This window comes from Hyperolius riggenbachi, chromosome 8, assembly GCF_040937935.1.
Source record: "Hyperolius riggenbachi isolate aHypRig1 chromosome 8, aHypRig1.pri, whole genome shotgun sequence".
Classification (NCBI taxonomy): Eukaryota; Metazoa; Chordata; class Amphibia; order Anura; family Hyperoliidae; genus Hyperolius; species Hyperolius riggenbachi.
The window spans coordinates 267,379,842-267,400,123 of record NC_090653.1 but is presented as its reverse complement, the minus strand read 5'-3'; the positions used below and the strand labels follow the sequence as shown (position 1 = coordinate 267,400,123).

The 20,282-nt window shown below is 45.1% G+C and overlaps 1 protein-coding gene across 1 annotated transcript in view; it reads left to right on the top strand.

Moving 5' to 3' along the window:
* Window positions 1–20,282, top strand: part of GDI1 (GDP dissociation inhibitor 1) — a 65,328-nt gene that overhangs the window by 666 nt on the left and 44,380 nt on the right. The window lies entirely within an intron of this gene.

Genomic DNA, 20,282 nt, shown 5'->3' with positions numbered 1-20,282 from the left:
CGCTACAGAAGATGTTGGCGCTATAATAAATTATAAGTCCCTTTAACATGTTTTATCATGATTTGTATTATGCATACTGCTCATTGCTAACATTTTGCACATATTTATATATGTCATTGCAAACCCACATAGCACCCATCATCAAATATATTACATGGGGTACTCCCAGCCCCTGTTCCGCCCATTGTCACGTGTACGGTTTTACATGGGACATTGTCAGCCCTTATAACTTCCATTAACGTAATCATATATAAAGCATATGGGAAACTGCAAGTCTCTATGCCATCTGTCAGCATGTGTATTATATGCGGCTGATCATCATGTATATTATATATGTCTTCTGTACCACCCACCATCATCTGGGTACTGCCAGTCCCTGTTCCGTCCATTGTCACACGTATTGGTTTTGCATGGGACATTGTCAGCCCTTATAGCGCGTTATTAGTTATAATCATATATAATGTATATATGGGAAACTGCCAGTGTGTATGCCATCTCTCAGCATGTATACTATATGTGGATGATTATCATGTATATTATATATGTCCTCTGTACCATCCAGCATCATCGTGTAATAGTTTGGGCCTCCCTGCACTAGAACTGTGAGCTGTTACACCAGCCATCTTCATTCTACGTATAATGTACTGGGCACTTCCCATCACCATGCCAGCCATCACCACTGTATATGTGGCTCTGCAAGTCACTGTGTGCCACCCATCATGATCATATATAGATATGCGGTGCTCTATCCACCACCATGCATTACCTGCACTGTGTCTACAACATATTTATTTTATAAATGTCCTGTTTCACTACAGCCCTATACCTTTTGTCACCATAATCATATATAGTATGTATAGGGCATCCCTGAAGTGGTATCCGCCAGCCCCTATACCACCCATCAGCATACATATTCTATATTGGAAATTCTTGCAGTAGGAACTGCCAGGCTCCTTACCACCAATACATATTCTATAGGGGATTCTCCATAACTGTCTACTGCCATTCCCCATAGTACCCACAATCATACATATTCTATATGGGGCTTCCCTACACTGAGAACTGCCACTCTCTACAATAACCATGATCATCATTATTATTATCTATTATCTATCTACTATTATTATCATACCTATTCTATACGGTATTTCCCTGCACTTTTATCTGCCAGCCTCTATACCCATCTACTACCATACATATTTTATAGGGGGTCTCCCTGTACTGTTAAGTGCCAGGCCCTATACCACACATCAGCATACATATTCTTTATTAGGAATTCTTGCAGTAGGAACTGCCATACCCCTTACCACCAATAATCATTATACATGTTCTATAGGGGTTTTTCCGTAACTGTCAACTGCCATTACCCATAGTACCCATTTTCATACATATTCTATATGGGACTTAGCTGCACTGGGAAGTTTCAGCCCTTATAACAATCATTAGCATACTTATTTTATATATCCAAAATGTGTGCAGTAGGAAATGCCAGGCCCCTTACCTCCAATAATAATTGTACATATTCTGCAAGAGCACACATCCTCATGTGTCAGTGGGCGTTGTGATCTCACATATGATATATTGTGGATGGGCTACTGGACATGGCATCATCTACACACCATTTAAATAGTAATACGAAGCAATAGGTGGCAGAGATGGATTAAGATGTAATGACCCCCCTTGTGGTTCTTCTGGTAAGCTGAATTAGTGAGGTCAAAGAAGGGGTTAGAGCCCGTTCAGACTGCACGCGTTTCCAGACGCGTTTTGGAAACACGTGCAGGAGGCCGACACGCACGACATCGGACAGTGCATAGAGTGCACTGTCTGATGTTCACACTGCATGCGTTCCAGACCTGTGCGGTCCGGGAACACATGCTGCACACAGATTTTGTCAAAATGCGCGGCTGTCCCATTCACTTTTCAGTGATGGGATCAGCCACGCAACGCACACAAACGCGGATGGCGTGCGTTCGTACGCGTTACGGTCCGCACGCGTTCCGCACGTGTGGCCATCCGCATTTGTGATCTGAAGGGGCCCTAAGGTGGGCCGCTTGACACCCACTAGACCCCAAACACCTGCATAGGTTGCCTGGTGAATAATCCTGCGCTCATTGGTGGGAACTAATAGACCTATGTCATCATCTACACTGGCTGCACTCCAGATCACTGCCAGTCCATATGCGGACACCATCTATTCTCGTATGTGTTCTATAAGGTGCACTGCCAAACCCTGTGCCATTATGTACAACATATGTCATCATATTTATTCATACCTTCCAACTTAGTGAGATAAGAAAGAAGGTCACTTTAAAACACACCCCTGCCACACCTCTAACCACACCCCCACCGCACCCCTTGCCATGCATATTACTTCAGAGCCAAAAAAATTTAGTTTTATCATTCAAATCACACTGGTCCTTTCTATCATCATTCATTTTTTCTTCATTTTAATATTTGAAAATAAGAAATATATACATTCAATTGATGGTAATATGTATTTACACAAATCAGTACATGCGTCCTGAAAGAGTGACAAATGAGGAAGAAAGAGGGACAGGGACTGAGTTTCCAAAGAGGCACCGTCCCTCCAGAAGAGCGACAGTAGGGAGCTATGTATTTACTGTCTGGGAGGCACCGCAGTGACTGAACACCGCCAGTTCCTATATATACCACACCATTTATCAATAGGTGCTGCATTTAGTTTCTGTAGCTGTTGGGGAACTACAAGTATCAGCAGGCGCTGTCATGAAGCCGCTCTGCCATCACCTGTGCACTCAGCTACATCATCTATCATATGCATAATTTATTTCTGTGTATAGAAACTGGTCTATAAAAAGCAGGAGGCCCTGTGGCAGCTGGACGCTGTCATGAGTCCCTCCCATGCACTGTGCTGTGAGGGAGACCGTGCACTGGCCTTGCAGTAGCTTTATGTGCACTTGTGGCATAAGATTGTTGGGAAATCATAATGATCTGCATGTGTTTTATTGTATAACTGATGGGCACTGCTGTTTTCTGTGTAGCCCTTGCCTTATTGTGCAGTGTTTTGTTATTGTTTCCATAAACTGGTCAATTAGAGCATTTTCTGTCTTTAGATACGAGCATAAAATCCAACTTTTGGGTCAATTCAATTTTCAGTTCCAATCGACCATGGAATCGTTTTACAACAATTATCTAAGCACACTGCACAGTTTTCTGTACAATTAGGTCGTAAAGAGGGCATTGAAAGAGCGCATCTGATGAAAAAAAATTGTACCGTTAATCAGGGCTGTGGAGTCGGAGCAATTTTGAATACATGGAGGTGGAGTCAGAGTCGGTGGTTTCATAAACTGAGGAGTCGAAGTCGGGTGATTTTTGTACCGACTCCACAGCCCTGCCGTTAGTGGGCACCTTATGGCCCACAGCCTTTGACAAGCCATCAGATCCATTATTCTCTTGCCCATTTTTTTTTCTTTCAGCATATTTACCTTCATGGACTTATTGAGAACTCATTTTCTAATACATTCCGGTCCTTGACAGGTGCTGTAACTAGAGCGATGGTCATGCTGATACAGTAGAATCTCTTTAGAGTAAACCTCTGGCTATAGTAAACTCAGTCCTCAGCTCCTAGCAAACGTCTGTATAAATTTACAATGTACTGTATGTCCAGTTCTGGTATAGTAAACTACCTTATATACTCATGTATAAGCCTAATTGTTCAGCACAAAAAAGATGCTTAAAGGTAACCCGATGTGAGAATAATATGGAGGCTGACATATTTATTTCCTTTTAAACAATACCAGTTGCCTGGCTGCCCTGCTGATCCTCTGCCTCTAATACTTTCAACCATAGACCCTGAACAAGCATGCAGCAGATCAGGTGTTTTTGACAATATTGTCATAATTGATGCCGCATGCTTGTTTCTGATGTAATTCAGTTCACTACTGCAGCCAAATAAATCAGCAGGACTGCCAGGCAACTAGTATTGTTTAAAAGAAAATAAATATGGCAGCCTCCATATCACGCTCACCTTGGGTTCACTTTAAAAGTTACCCCTTGGCTTCTATGCGAGTCAGTGGACCAGAACAGATAGTGGAGCAGGTTTTGTTACTGGCAGCGGAGTGTAAGGATCATGCACTAGTGATCCTGCTCTTGCCATCTGGCTCCCTTCTGTGTCTGTGCCCTCCATTCCCTGCAACATGGTGTGCAGAGTGCACTGCTCAAGACTACCTGTATCCCCTGGCTTGTGGAGGGGAGAGTGTAAGCAACATGTCAGCTGTGCAATGATCAGGGATTCTTCCCCTGTGGCAATCACTGTGTCTCTTATCTATGTCACCATCTAGTGGCATCTTGAGACACAGCTGTATCATCCTTGGGGCACATCTGGCTACTGTGGAGTGGGCCTGACTTGTACTGGGGGTACATCTGACTACTGTGAAGAGCTATACTGGAGAGCGGGCTTATACGCTAGTCAATTATTTTTTCCTGGTTTCTGAATGAAAAGTGGGTACCTCGGCTTATATGCAGGTCGGATTATATGTGAGTATATACTGTACTTTTTCTGGTCCCTTGGAATTTACTATCAAGGGATTGTACTGTAATTCTGGGCTGCCCGCAGATTTAATTCAGATGGTATACATCTTGGAATTGGGCCAATCAAATGCACTTCCTGTTGATTTACATTGGCTTAATTCCAATCTGCATACAGTGTGTATTAAATTTGCACGCAAGCCTGAGTTTTTTTTTTTTGTAATCTGATTGACCTTCTTTAAGGGCCCGTTTCCACTATATACAAATTTGCTGTGTTTCCCAGCTTGCGAGCTGCACGGGGAAACGCTGCCTATCTTTCTGGTGCCTTCCTATCCAGGTCGTACTTCAGTGCAAATCTGGACAGCACGCTGCAGATTTCTCTCCAGCCGAATCACTATATAGCCATGCTTAGCAACTTGTGATGCGGCTACGCAGCAGAGCGGGAGTTGCGGCTGAATCGGAAACGGCCGCGGCTTCCAGTGGAAACATTGTACCATAGTCATGTTTTCCCTTCACCGTCACTGGTTTTAAAGTGAACCCGAGTTGGGGACACATTAAAGAAAACCAATGCTGCCTGTTTTGGGGGGCTGGGCGGATCAGGTAGCCGCAATCCCCGCCGCTCCCTTGGCCTGCATTCCCTCACTTTTGGTTTAGTGACCCCTGGAGTTACGACGCTGGAAGAAGCTGCTCTCACACAGAGCAGCATGCAGGGAGGTGAGGGAGCGGCAGGGGGCGTGGCCAGGGAGAGACACAGATGTCCAATGGCAGCTGGGGGAAGCATGCAGGAACACTCCTAGTGGGCATTCAAGCAGGGAATACCTCTCTCCTCCCTTAACCTCCGAAATAGTGAAAATCATTGCTGGCCAATTTCGGGGGGTTATAGCGCGGCGGTGGGGGGGGACACAGAGGTAGGTCCTGCCGCCCCACCACACTGCCTTGGGTATTCTTTAAAGGGAACCTAAACTGAGAAGGATATGGATTTTTCCTTTTAAAATAATACCAGTTGCCTGACTCTCCTGCTGATCCTGTGTCTCCTAATACTTTTATCCACAGTTCCTGAACAAGCATGCAGATCAGGTGCCCTGACTGGAGTCAGACTGGATTAGCTGCATGTTTGTTTCAGGTCTGTGATCCTGCCACTACTGCAGCTAAAGAGTTCAGCAGGACTGCCAGGCAACTGGTATTGTTTAAAAGGAAACATCTATATGCCTCTCAGTTTAGGTTCCCTTTAAGGGCTGGGGCCCACTGGAAATCGCAATTGCTAGAGCTTTTTGTTGCGTTTTTCAGAGCAATTTCCAGCGTTTTTGAAGTGATTAAAGAGAGCCCGAGGTGGACTCAATAAATGAAAAAAAAAAGGCTACCTGATCCAGAAGGCTGAGCGGATCAGGTAGCCGGAAAAAAACTCCGCTCCCGTGGGCCACACTGGCCCACCTTCACTTTCGTGACCTCTAGGTCTACGCTGCAAAGAGAGACTGTGGGCCATATGCAATTCACTTTTTCACCTGAGTTTTCTCCTAGGAGGTAATTTTTAATCTTTGATTTAAAATAACTTTCCAGTACTTTTCAACTAAAAAATTACCAAACGTTGGTGAAAAAGTACTATCCAAATTATTGTGAGTATTTTCTTGCGTTCTGGTGGCTTAAAAGCAATTTTATTGACAAGTTTAAAAATATCACTTAGGAGAAAACTCGGGAGAAAAAGTGAATTGCGTATGGGCCAGTGTCTCTCTGATCCAGCGTGCAGGGAGGCGGGGGAGCGGCAGGAGGGCGGCCAGGGAGAGAGAGCTGCCCAATGGCAGCTCTGGAAACCCTGCAGGAACTGAGGGCGGGCGTTTTGAACAGGGAATTCCTCTCCCCTGTGTTTACCTCAGAGATAGCGACCAATATTGTCAAACACAAAGAAAAGGGCAAGCACCATCTACCACTCAATGTAATGTCACAGTAATGTACTATGAGTGTGCAGAAAGGAACTGAACATATATAATATAGCAGCTAACAAAGAACAGTGGTTCCCTCAATTACCACACCACTCCATAAATAATCAATATTCATCATCTTTATTCAAAAAAATACTAAAAACACTTAAAAACACATCTTAGACGCCATGTAAATACAATATATATCTGTGCATGATAATATAACAAACTCCACAATATACAAATTCATATGCAGTGGAGAACAGTATAGAAACGTATGTTCCCCCTGCCAGTCAAGGACATAATAAATACGGAAAAATAAATATATATAGGCAGCATCAGCAAATTGGAGGTAAAAAAAAAGTGCAAAAACGTGAGTATAACCACTGAGGTACAGTAGGTGAAGAAGTAGGAAGATGAGCATAAAGTGCAAAGTGCAAGAGGAACTGGCGTGGACACTGCCAGTAAAGAAGGTGCAAAGGAATGAAGTAATGAGTGTTAGAAACTGTTCTAAATCACCTTGCTTCGACACCATCAACTTCTTATAGTTGCGTCTCACAGACTGTGAGATAACTTGACTCTCAACACAGCAAGCAGGAGATAGACTTTTCTCAGGCTTTTTCAATGTTTACGGAGTTTATTCAGGAAACAGAAATACAGATAGATACAGTTCATCATATCCTAGCCACGCCAATATTCATGTTGCATTACAAGCTTCTTGATTAAACTTCCTGCTGAAGTCAATCAGGTACCTTCTTTCTAACCTACGTTACACTAGACTACTGTAACGATCGGTGGGCGCAGAGAGTATCTGATTACCGGTGATCTGCAGTATCACCGGAAATACAGATATATACCAGATTATAAGTGATCTGCAGTCTCACCGATAATCCGATATACAAACTAACCTCTGTTCACCTGAGTAGAGTGTAGTGTTTGGTGTAACTGTAACACTTAGAGGACAAGGCCTCAATGCAGCAAGGAGTACTGCACAGATTCCTTCCGCAGACCTGAGCTCTCCAAGACGGGAGGAGTCAGACTGACAGTAGGAAGGTATATCTGAAAGTGACCCTCAGGAGGAAGGATCGCTAACAGAGCGAGGAACCGCCTCTAACGGTAAGGTCGGTTCTCGAGGTCGGACAAGCCAGGTCGTAAACACACAGACAGATAAAGTACAAGATCAGCAGACAAAGGCAGAGTCAAAGTACAGGCAGGGTTCGGCAACGGGGTATCAGATATATCGGGGTACAAAATCAGGAGGCAGAAACAGAGTCTAGGAGCGAGCCGGGGTTCGGCAACAGAGTATCAGAAATAACGAGGTACAAGATCAGAGTTCAGAAGGGTAGTCAAGGCAGGCAAAAGTCATAACAGATAATCACAATCAAACTAGTACTTTAGCTATCAACAGAATCTAGCTAAGTGTAGGATTACAGCTCCAGCTGGTCCCGGCACACTTGCGGATCTGACTACGGATCTGGGTGCTCCCACGTGTGTGATCGCACGCCAGACAAAGAGCAAGTGAACAACCAGCAGTATATATACTCTAGGACCTTTCCAGGACCTCCCTAATTGCTGGTCCAATGGGAGCAGTGGAATTTGTCAGCTGACCCAGCTGGTCAGCCGACTCCCTTCTAACAGCTATTTAAACTCTGCCTCTGTGCTCGCGCGCGTGTAAGTCTGAATCTTGGTGGACTATCAGTCCCAGCCACACCAGTACTGTCTTGCAATGTATCCAGTGAACTGAGTGCGGGAGCCGCCTCCAATGCGGATTCCCCCGCTCTGCCTAAGCGGCATGCGGCGTTTTTTCCGCGTTGTGACGCCATGCTGGACGCGGAAACAGCCGCCTCGCCTTGAGAGACAGCGGCTTTTCCGCGTTTCATCACAACTACCTATGTACAGCATACATTATATCAGATTACAGAGAGGAATGAACATACTTAGAAGTCCCAGTCAGCATTGCGAGCTAGTGTGAAAGTAAGAAGCAGAGTGAGCTCCCATAGCTCACTCGCCTTTTAATACCGACTAGGAAAGAGTTAAATATGACATCATCTTCGCCATCCCCTAGATCAGACTATTGGTGGACCCACTCGTGGTGTCATCATACACACCTACTCGATTAATATTCAATGCGGCTTTTGACATACATACAAGAATGTGGTGTTTAATAAATATGGCTGATGTTTATTGTTCTAGTGGCGTACATGCACAGGTCAGGGAGACCTGTGGCCTTGTCCATAGAACAGCTTCTTGGTATGTTCTAGTTCTGCTGACAGAACTGCAGATTTTCTCTCTAAGAGAAAATCCCCTTAAAGGGCAGGTCTGTTCCTCAAGCCTTTTTGACTAACTCAGTCCAAATAACTGAGGCCTACTTAAATTATAACAATGAGTGCAGGACAACAGCGAGCAAACGAACGCAGTGAGCAAGGCTGATGCTTACCAAAGAAGAGATATGTGGAGCATAAAGGCCATGGCGTCCAAACAGTGGCAGTGCTTGGATGCCATGCCCTTTATGCTCCACATATCTCTTCTTTGGTAAGCATCACCCTTGCTCACTGCGTTCGTTTGCTCGCTGTTGTCCTGCACTCGTCACTTTATTCCTTTGCACCTTCTTTACTGGCGCCGTGTCCACGCCAGTTCCTCTTGCACTTTGCACTTTATGCTCATCTTCCTACTTCTTCACCTACTGTACCTCAGTGGTTATACTCACGTTTTTGCACTTTTTGCTGATGCTGCCTATATATATTTATTTTTCCGTATTTATTATGTCCTTGACTGGCAGGGGGAACATACTTTTCTATACTGTTCTCCACTGCATATGAATTTGTATATTGTGGAGTTTGTTATATTATCATGCACAGATATATATTGTATTTACATGGCGTCTAAGATGTGTTTTTAAGTGTTTTTAGTATTGTTTTGAATAAAGATGATGAATATTGATTATTTATGGAGTGGTGTGGTAATTGAGGGAACCACTGTTCTTTGTTAGTGACTAATATTGTTGCTAATCTCGGGGGGCTATATCGCGGCAGTAGGGGGTCAAAGAGCGGCGGTGTGAGGATACAGAAACATGTCATGAGGCAGGGGACATGCCTCTGTGTCCCATCTGTCCACCACTCCCACAAGAACCACCTCGGGTTCTCTTTAATTGAATGCTAGTGAATTTATTTTATAGCAATTGCAATTTGCAATTTTTTTAAATTGTATTTTATTTTATTTTGTTCTGGGTTGTAAAATCGCTGCAGTGGTTTTGTACAGCAATTAAAAAAGCGATTTTGCAGCGACCCTACACTTTGTATTGGAGTGTAAGAGTGTAATAATTCGGTAGGACCCGCAATTGCGATGTGGGTAATCGCTCCTGTGGGTTCACTTTCATTAGCCTTATGCTGGTAACACACCTTGCGTTTCCGCGTTCGATGCGTCCGTCGATACGCATCGATTCGATTATTTCCGACATGTCCGATTCAAGCTTCGATGGATCGTTAGGTCGATTTGCCATACTTTACATGGCAATCGACCTAAAAATCATCGAAATGCGTTTGGAAATGCTCGGAAATAATCGAATCGACGCGTATCGACGGACGCATTCGACGCGGAAACGCATGGTGTGTATCCAGCATAAGAATTGCTGGCAAATCCAAAGAGTGGCTGAAACAGCTCCTGTGGGTGACGGCAAATGTTGTGTTTGATCAGTGGAATCATCTTGTGCTGCACTTTGTCATGACTGGCCTCGCATGGCTCTGCCATCTATTGTATCTTCAATGGAGATAGGTCTTATCATCCAGTCTGTTATTGTATTGATTTACATGTGGGCCATAAGGCTGTGTTCCCACTTGAGCTGAGAACGGACATTTTTTGTCCATTCTCTGCTCATTGCAAAAGTGCCAGTGAATAGATCCTATTTTATAAATAGTAGCCGTTCACACTGCTATGGACCCATGAGATCTGTTGTGATAAGCAGACCGCACTTCTGTGCAGAACGCTGTAAACACAGGCAGCTGGATGCGTTCCCACTTATAGCTTATGGGGGTAACGCATCTGCCCCGGGCTCCAGCCAGACCACAGCGGACCATCAAAGGGAACACTACACTGTCCGCTCCCGCTGGCCACACAAGATGTGGTGCAAGTGGGAACCAACCTAAAATTCCTTATTGTTATAATGTCCAGGCAGTTATGCTGCGTAGCTATTTTTGAGATTATACTGGAGGCTAAATATCTACAGATCTAAAGTCAGGTCAGTGTCTTTTTTTCTTAAAGTGAATCTTTTAAACTTTGGTCAAATCCAACTGCCTGAATCTGGGTCATACTCTGGACAACTGCTATGAGTCCTGACTCCTCCCATCCGTGCCCACAAGGGATAACTACTGTAAATACTCAACTATAAGTATAAAAATGTAGTCCTGAGCAACGAGTACACTGAGAAATGTGTGTACTAATAGTGACATTCCTTTAGTGAAGGGGAGTGAATAATTGCAGCACTTGGAGGGCCTGGAGGAGGTATTGGCTGCATTTATGGGACAGAAGAGGTTGATGGATGTTATACTGTAGTGAAGTCATTAACCCTTCCTGGTCCCCAGTGCAGTGATTAATTTTGCTGGGTAGACTTATACTTGAGTCAATAAAAAATTCCAGCTTAAAGAGACCCTGTAACAAAAAACAGCTCCCCTGGGGGGTCCTCACCTCGGGAGGGGGAAGCCTCCGGGTCCCAATGAGGCTTCCCCCTCCCCTGTAGCTGCAGTCCAGCACTGGCTCCCCCCGAAGTGTCCCAGAATCCTCCCTTGACAAGGCTGATAAGCGCTGATTTATTTACCTTTCCTGGCTCCAGAGGGGGCGCTGTTGTGGCTTTCCGCACAGAGATAGGCGAAAATAGCTGATCTCCGTCGGGTCCGCTCTACTGCGAAGGCGACTTGCGCCTGCGCAGTAGAGCGGCCCGACAGTGATCGGCTATTTCCGCCTATCTCCGAGGCGGAGAGCCGATACTGCGCCTGTGCTGGAGCCGGGAAGGTAAATACTTACAACCCTGCTGTTCGGGGAACTTTATCTCTGCCGCCGTGGAGGACGGGGTAAGCCTCAATAGGATCCGAAGGATTCCCCCACCCCAGGTGAGTACCCCCAGGGGAGGTTTCTCTCAGTACAGGTTTTCTTTAAGAGGGTCAAATTTTGGAGTTGACTTACAGTATGTTCAAGGATATACAGTATGCTGACTGTCTGGTGTGAGTGTGGTAGCTACACGACTGGAAGGTGCCCAGGTGGGTGGGTCTCATCTTTTTTTTACCCATTTTAAGATTTCCTTGAAGTGTACTTCCTGTTGTTCGACACGCTCTGAATTTATTGGCTTTTATTTTCCTCCGAACCACTTACTTCCCTTCTACCTCAATAGCCTGACTGAATTTCATGGGCTGAAAAGTTCTTGTCACTGCAGTACAGCTGGCTTCCTGTCATTTATGGATTCAGCTGCTGGAAGTATCAGTCAGGTGTGACCATATTACACAAATTAAGAGCAATAAATGCATTTCCCATACATTTCCCATCATCCCTGCATTACTGTTAAACGCATGTGTCTACAGGAGGACGGGGGACTTTGTAGGTCACTGGATGTAAGTGGTGAGCTCTGTGGACAGGATATAATATTGTGGTGTGTTCTTAGCCCTGCATGGATATGTGTACAGCTGCAGCAAGGAAAACTACAGACATTTTTTTTCAATCTAAAAAAGTTCAAAGTTCCACAAGAATTTACACTAATCAGCCTGAATTCATTCAGAGCTTGCCTTGTTCAATTTCCTTCCTTAGGGACCATGGGATGCGTAGCTTTGTTTCCAATTAAGAGATGACAAGAGGCCACGGCATCTATCCCTCCCAGTAGCCTATTACCAGTATAATTCTCTGGGGATAGAGCAATGAAGTCATCAGGATACAGCATTATTAAACAAAAAACTTTTTGAATGTATCTGTAGGCCTGAACATAACTAGAACAAAATCAGGAACGTCCTCAAGGAGCTGGATGTCCTCTGTAAAGCCGGAAATCTACAACGCAGCCAGCCACATCAATCGTTATTTTGATTGATTTTCAATATAAATCGATCAAAATTACAACTACATAAATAATTTCAGATGATTGGATGATTGAACGTGGCAGGGAGGCGGTGGTATATTGATGACCCATAGCGTGGCACTGTATCGAACAATGCAATGCTACGGCCCATAACAGGGCACTGTATCGAGTGGTAGATAGATTTTCAACAGATTACATGGTGAAATCTACTGAAAATCTGTGTGCCGTGTATGAGGGGATTCAATCTCTCTCTTCTCCCCAGAATTTTTTTCCAGCCGGGTGGCATGAAAAAGTAGCCGGGTGGCATGAAAAAGTAGCCGGGTGGCATGAAAAAGTAGCCGGGTGGCATGAAAAAGTAGCCGGGTGGGGCGAGATGAAAGAATGCAGGGCCGGTGCTTCTCTGCACATTTCTGCTTACAGCAGAGGTGGAGTTGAGCCGATGACAGCCGGCTGCTCATCAAAACTAGCCGGGTGCTCATCAAAACTAGCCGGGTGGAGCACCCAGCTAAAAGAGCCTGGGGAGAACATTGGATCAGATTAAAAATCAGAGAGGGATTGATCTGCTTCCCACATTGGCCTCAATTCACTAAGCTTTATCAAACACTTTATCAAACGTTTGATAAATTACCTCATGGGTAAGATCTAATTTTGAATTCACTAAGGTGTTATAGATTCATTGAAGGTTTTATCGATAAAACATTCGATAAGTATATAACACCTTAGTGAATTCAAAATTAGATTTTACCCACAAGGTAAATTATCAAAGGTTTGATAAAGTGTTTGATAAAGCTTATGAAATTGAGGCCATTGAGTGGCAATCTACGTGTTTACGGCCACCCTAAAGTACACCTGTAACCTTCTGGGGGAGGTTGAAAATAAAAACGGACACTTACCTGGGGCTTCTACGGACCCCCTGCAGCTGTCATGTCCTGCAATGTCCTCCTACGATCTTCGGTTCCCCGCCGCTGGTCCCGGACTGATATTCGTCTAACAAGACGAATAGTGCTCGCTCCCGCGCGTCATTGGGAGCTTACTGCGCAGGCACAGTATGAGGTTTTCATATACTGCGCCATAAGCTCATGATGACGCGCGCGGGAGCGAGCACACGCACGGACGCGCAGCCACAGTTGGCTCAGATGCCGAATTAGACCAGGAGCGGCGGCGGGGAACGTTGAAGGACGGCGTGGGACATTACATAGTTACATAGTTATTTTGGTTGAAAAAAGACATACGTCCATCGAGTTCAACCAGTACAAAGTACAACTCCAGCCTGCTCCCTCACATATCCCTGTTGATCCAGAGGAAGGCGAAAAACCCCCCACAAGGCATGGTCCAATTAGCCCCAAAAGGGAAAAATTCCTTCCTGACTCCAGATGGCAATCAGATAAAATCCCTGGATCAACATCATTAGGCATAACCTAGTAATTGTAGCCATGGATGTCTTTCAACGCAAGGAAAGCATCTAAGCCCCCCTTAAATGCAGGTATAGAGTTTGCCATAACGACTTCCTGTGGCAATGCATTCCACATCTTAATCACTCTTACTGTAAAGAACCCTTTCCTAAATAAATGGCTAAAACGTTTTTCCTCCATGCGCAGCTCATGTCCTCTAGTCCTTTGAGAAGGCCTAGGGACAAAAAGCTCATCCGCCAAGCTATTATATTGCCCTCTGATGTATTTATACATGTTAATTAGATCTCCTCTAAGGCGTCTTTTCTCTAGACTAAATAAACCCAGTTTATCTAACCTTTCTTGGTAAGCGAGACCTTCCATCCCACGTATCAATTTTGTAGCTCGTCTCTGCACCTGCTCTAAAACTGCAATATCTTTTTTGTAATGTGGTGCCCAGAACTGAATTCCATATTCCAGATGTGGCCTTACTAGAGAGTTAAACAGGGGCAATATTATGCTAGCATTTCGAGTTTTTATTTCCCTTTTAATGCATCCCAAAATTTTGTTCGCTTTAGCTGCAGCGGCTTGGCATTGAGTATGATTATTTAACTTGTTGTCGATGAGTACTCCTAAGTCCTTCTCCAAGTTTGATGTTCCCAACTGTATCCCATTTATTTTGTATGGTGCTAGACCATTGGTACGACCAAAATGCATGACTTTACATTTGTCAACATTGAATTTCATCTGCCATGTATGTGCCCATATAGCCATCCTATCCAGATCCTGTTGCAATATGACACTATCTTCCTGAGAGTTGATGATTCTGCACAATTTTGTATCATCTGCAAAAATAGCAACATTGCTCACTACTGCATCTACTAGGTCATTAATAAATAAATTGAAGAGCACTGGACCCAGTACAGACCCCTGTGGGACCCCACTGCTAACAGTCTCCCATTTTGAGTACGATCCATTGACCACAACTCTTTGTTTTCTGTCCATTAGCCAGTTCCCCATCCAAGCACACAAACTCTTCCCCAGTCCTTGCATCCTCAACTTTTGCACCAGACTTCTGTGGGGAACAGTGTCGAAGGCCTTTGCAAAGTCCAAGTATATCACATCTACAGCATTCCCAATATCCATATTAGCATTCACTACCTCATAAAAGCTGAGCATGTTAGTCAAACAGGACCTGTCTTTAGTAAACCCATGTTGATGCTGAGAAATAAGATTATTTTCTACTATGAAGTCATGTATAGTATCTCTTAGTAACCCCTCAAATAGTTTGCATACAACTGATGTTAAGCTTACAGGTCTATAATTTCCTGGTTCAGATTTTTTGCCCTTCTTAAATAATGGGAAAACGTGGGCTGTACGCCAATCCACTGGGACTCTGCTAGTTGCAAGAGAGTCACAAAAGATAAGATAAAGGGGCTTAGCTATAACTGAACTTAATTCTCTTAGGACCCGAGGATGCAGGCCATCCGGGCCAGGTGCCTTGTCTATTTTTAATTTATTTAGTCTTGCCTTTACTTCTTCCTGCGTTAAGTATTTAATATTACAGTTAGAAGATTGAGACTCTTCTGCCTCTGTAATTTGCAACAGTGCTGTTTCCTTTGTGAAGACAGAAGCAAAGAAAGCATTTAATAACTCTGCCTTACCTTGGTCATCCACCATTGAGTTCCCACCCTCATCCTTTAGGATTCCTATACAGTCAACCTTTCTTTTTTTTAGAGTTGATGCCACCCTACAATTACAACTGCATGAGGCTGGTAGAAGCCCCAGGTAGGTGTATTTTTTATTTTCAACCCCCCCAGAACCCGTGTAAGGCCGGTCTTACACTGGATGTTCGCGATTCGAACCGCAACCATAGAAATTGGGCTTCATATGACCCTGTACAACAGTATGGCAACAGAGTCATATGCATAGGCCTGCCCCCCTCTCCTCAAGGCTAGTGTCATACTTCCTGCTGGCCACCAGGGTTCCAATCAGTCTGTGCATGCAATGCACTGCCCTTCCTTTGTGCACACTGCCTGCATGCGTTGCCCATTGACTTGCATTACAGCATAATCTATGAGGTAGGCACGGATCATGCGGTAATGCATTACAGTCTTTCTGTCCGCATTGTGGCAACTTGGATATTTCGCATCACGGGAACTGTGCAAGTCTCCATTGAAAGAGTACCGAGGTGCGAGGCAGTGTGACGCTGTGCAAGGGGCTTCAAAGAAAAAAGTTACATACTTTCCTCACTAGGGGGAAGCCTGTGGATGCTCCAGAGGCTTCCCCGATGTCCAGGACCCTTTTGCTGCCACCCAGGATCCTCTTCCTGTTCATGGCCCGACTGTGTTACTGCGCAGTATGGCTGTGCTCATACACCGAAGGCAGCGCAGCCGGGACCAATCCTGTACTTTGATGTTAAGTATCCTTAAAAATAGGGGTGTCCAAACCTTTTAGGCAAAGGGCCATATCGCCGTTCTTGAGAGTGCTAGCGAGCCAGGCCAGAGAAATGAAACACAATTTTTGCTGATTGCTGCTAGGTACACTATGCCTGTGGCATTTTGAAAAATAAAAAAAAACATTTCCAAGAAAAAATAACCTATATGCCCTGTGCAGTTCCCACAATGGTAGCTGCTAATCAGTCCCACAATGGTAGCTGCTAATATAGAGTGCCTCTTGCACTCTATATGCGATTCCGGGTTTTTGATACAATCCGATTTTTGATTCCAATTAAAAAAAAATCAAAAAAAAAAATCGGATTGTATAAAAAAAAAAAATCGTAATCGCATGTAGTGTGCATAAGGCCTTACTGGCATAGTGGAAGCTGATAATCAGTGGCTGTTACTGCTGCTGGCACAGTGGCAGCTGCTAATCAGTGGCTGTTACTGCTGCTGGCACAGTGGTTGCTGCTAATCAGTGGCTGTTACTTTTGCTGGCACAGTGGCAGCTGCTAATCAGTGGCTGTTACTGCTACTAGCACAGTGGCTGCTGCTAATCAGTGGCTGTTACTGCTACTGGCACAGTGTCAGCTGCTAATCAGTTGATGTTACTGCTGCTGGCACAGTGGCAGTTGCTAATGAGTTGCTGTCACTGCTGCTGGCATAGTGGCAGCTGCTAATCAGTGACTGTTGCTGCTGCTGGCACAGTGGCAGCTGCTAATCAGTGCTTTTACTTCTGCTGGCACAGTGGCAGCTGCTAATCAGTGGCTGTTACTGCTGCTTCCACAGTGGCAGCTGCTAATCAGTGGCTTTTACTGCTGCTGGCACAGTGGCAGCTGCTAATCAGTGGCTGTTACTTCTGCTGGCACAGTGGCAGCTGCTAATCAGTGGCTGTTACTGCTGCTGGCACAGTGGCAGCTGCTAATCAGTGGCTTTTACTGCTGCTGGCACAGTGGTTGCTGCTAATCAGTGTCGGTTACTGCTGCTAGCACAGTGGCTGCTGCTAATCAGTGGCTGTTAATGCTACTGGCACAGTGTCAGCTGCTAATGAGTTGCTGTTACTGCTGCTGGCATAGTGGCAGCTGCTAATCAGTGACTGTTACTGCTGCTGGCACAGTGGCAGCTGCTAATCAGTGGCTGTTACTGCTGCTGGCACATTGGCAGCTGCTAATCAGTGGCTGTTACTTCTGCTGGCACAGTGGCAGCTGCTAATCAGTGGCTGTTACTGCTGATGGCACAGTGGCAGCTGCTAATAAGTGGCTTTTACTGCTTCTGGCAAAGTGGTTGCTGCTAATCAGTGGCGGTTACTTCTGCTGGCACATTGGCAGCTGCTAATCAGTGGCTGTTACTGCTGCTGGCACAGTGGCTGCTGCTAATCAGTGGCTGTTACTGCTGCTGGCACAGTGGCAGCTGCTAATAAGTGGCTTTTACTGCTTCTGGCACAGTGGTTGCTGCTAATCAGTGGCTGTTACTGCTGCTGGCACAGTGGCAGCTGCTAATCAGTGGCTATTGCTGGTGCTGGCATAGTGGCAGCTGCTAATCAGTGGCTGTTACTGCTGCTGGCACAGTGGCAGCTGCTAATAAGTGGCTTTTACTGTTTCTGGCACAGTGGCAGCTGCTAATCAGTGGCTGTTGCTGGTGCTGGCATAGTGGCAGCTGCTAATCAGTGGCTGTTACTGCTGCTGGCACAGTGGCTGCTGCTAATAAGTGGCTTTTACTGCTTCTGGCACAGTGGTTGCTGCTAATCAGTGGCTGTTACTGCTGTTGGCACAGTGGCAGCTGCTAATCAGTGGCTGTTGCTGGTGCTGGCATAGTGGCAGCTGCTAATCAGTGGCTGTTACTGCTGCTGGCACAGTGGCAGCTGCTAATCAGTGGCTGTTACTGCTGCTGGCATAGTGGCAGCTGCTAATCAGTGGCTGTTACTGCTGCTGGCACAGTGGCAGCTGCTAATCAGTGGCTGTTGCTGCTACAGTGGCTGATAACATAAAGTCAAACAAAGGGCATGACAGCGCAGCGACACAAGGTGGCTCCTGCAGGCAGCTACAGCCTGCGGGCCACATGGAATTATCAGCTGTAGAGCGCTTTGAGGGCCACCAGAAATTGCCCGGCAGCCCGCATTTGGCCGCCGGGCCAGACTTTGGAGATGCCTGCTTTAGAGGGTCACAGTGCAGGAGGGGCGGAGGAAGACCTAGAAAGCCTCTTGACTGGGTTCCCACTACTGAGGTAAGTACCTTACTTTTTTATCCACTCGTGTGGGCAGTGTAATTTTCAGAATGCTAAATGTGCCACCGGTGGCTGGGCGGTCAGCTGAAGATATTATATATATTCTATATTATATGATCTTTACATTGTAACCTGTTTGGGGCAGCGTCTTTCCATCCTGTGTTGTTTCTTGTGATTATTTGTCTAAGGTTTGCAAACCACCATTTGTAATGACACAGTACAGCATTATAAGATAGTGCTTTATAAATAAAGCATAAGGATTTGAATATGTTGCATTCTGGGAGGCCGTAATCAGCAGGCCCTGTATTACTGTGCAGTGACTAAGCAATGCTGCCAGCTAACTGACTTTATTGTCCTGTGAATTGCATTATGTAAGCCGGGGCCTGCAGCTAGTCAGGAGATATGAGCATTAGCAGGTTGTGTGTAATTGTGAAGCAATAGGAGGACGCTGTCATTCATTGAGGATGGATTGCAAAATATATTAGTATTTTTATTACCCTTATGAGTACACTTGGTATGAAAACTGCCTTGCCATAGGGAACGATTATCCCACCATGCTGATGTGTTGTTTTGCCGTGTCTGGATATTATAGTTGAGAAATGCTGTTCTCTGTGCAATATCTTGCCAATCAGCTGTTAGACTTTATTTTTGAGTGCAGTGCGCTGTTAAGAGAAGAAGACCCAGAAACAGCTATACATTAATTCGATACATCATTCAGGATACCCTCTTTTACAGTCATTTTTGCTGGTTTCAGCATCAGAACCCCTTCCTATATCTATATATTTCTGTATATTAGTATGTAGCTCTGCCCTCCCGGTGATGCTTAACCTAAGCTGTTTAGCTATACACAATAAGTTAATTGGCTTCCCCCTAATTTGGCCCAAGACTACGATACATACACTACACCATACATACATATGACTGTTGTAGGGATTAGATGGTGAGCCCCTTTGAAGGACAGTTACGTGACAATACAGAATATACTCTGTACAGCGCTGTGCTATGTAAATGCTAAAATAATAATCCTAATAAATCATTATGTTATTTTCACAGTCCCTTTTTGACTGACTGTCTCACCCTATGCCCTCTGCTAGACTGTTTCCCAGAGCGGCTGGCAGCAGACCAAAGGATATGCAAAATGGGGCCATCTTCCTCTGGATGCGATTGTTTGTTTACAATTACATTTCTAGTACAGTATTAATATAGCACTGATGTCACTAACTGTATTTCAAAGGGGTTCCTTGAGGACATTGCAGGAGTTCCGTTGCATTTCTTCCTCTGGTGAGACTGACCTCAGTTGGGGTGAAAAAGTACCTCCTTGGCTCCTCTATAACAAGAAGGCTAAACGGGTGATTAGTATAATAAGGAGCGCAGCAATAAAAAAATGTATGAGGTAGTGTAATAAAGAGCCCTACTATAGGTGAGCACTATAATTGTGAGAACTATAATAAGAAACACTAACATAGGCTACTGTAGTAGGGAGCACTATAGAGGAGGAACATGCATGGGGCTGTTAAAGAGAACCTGAGGTGTGTTTAAAGAATGTTATCTGCATACAGAGGCTGGATCTGCCTATACAGCCCAGCCTCTGTTGCTATCCCAAACCCCCCTAAGGTCCCCCTGCACTCTGCAATCCCCCATAAATCACAGCCGTGCTTTGAGGCGGTGTTTACATCTGTAGTGTCAGTCTCAGCTGCTCCCCCGCCTCCTGCATAGCTCCGGTCCCTGCCCCTGTCCCTTCTCTCCAACCAGCAGGGAG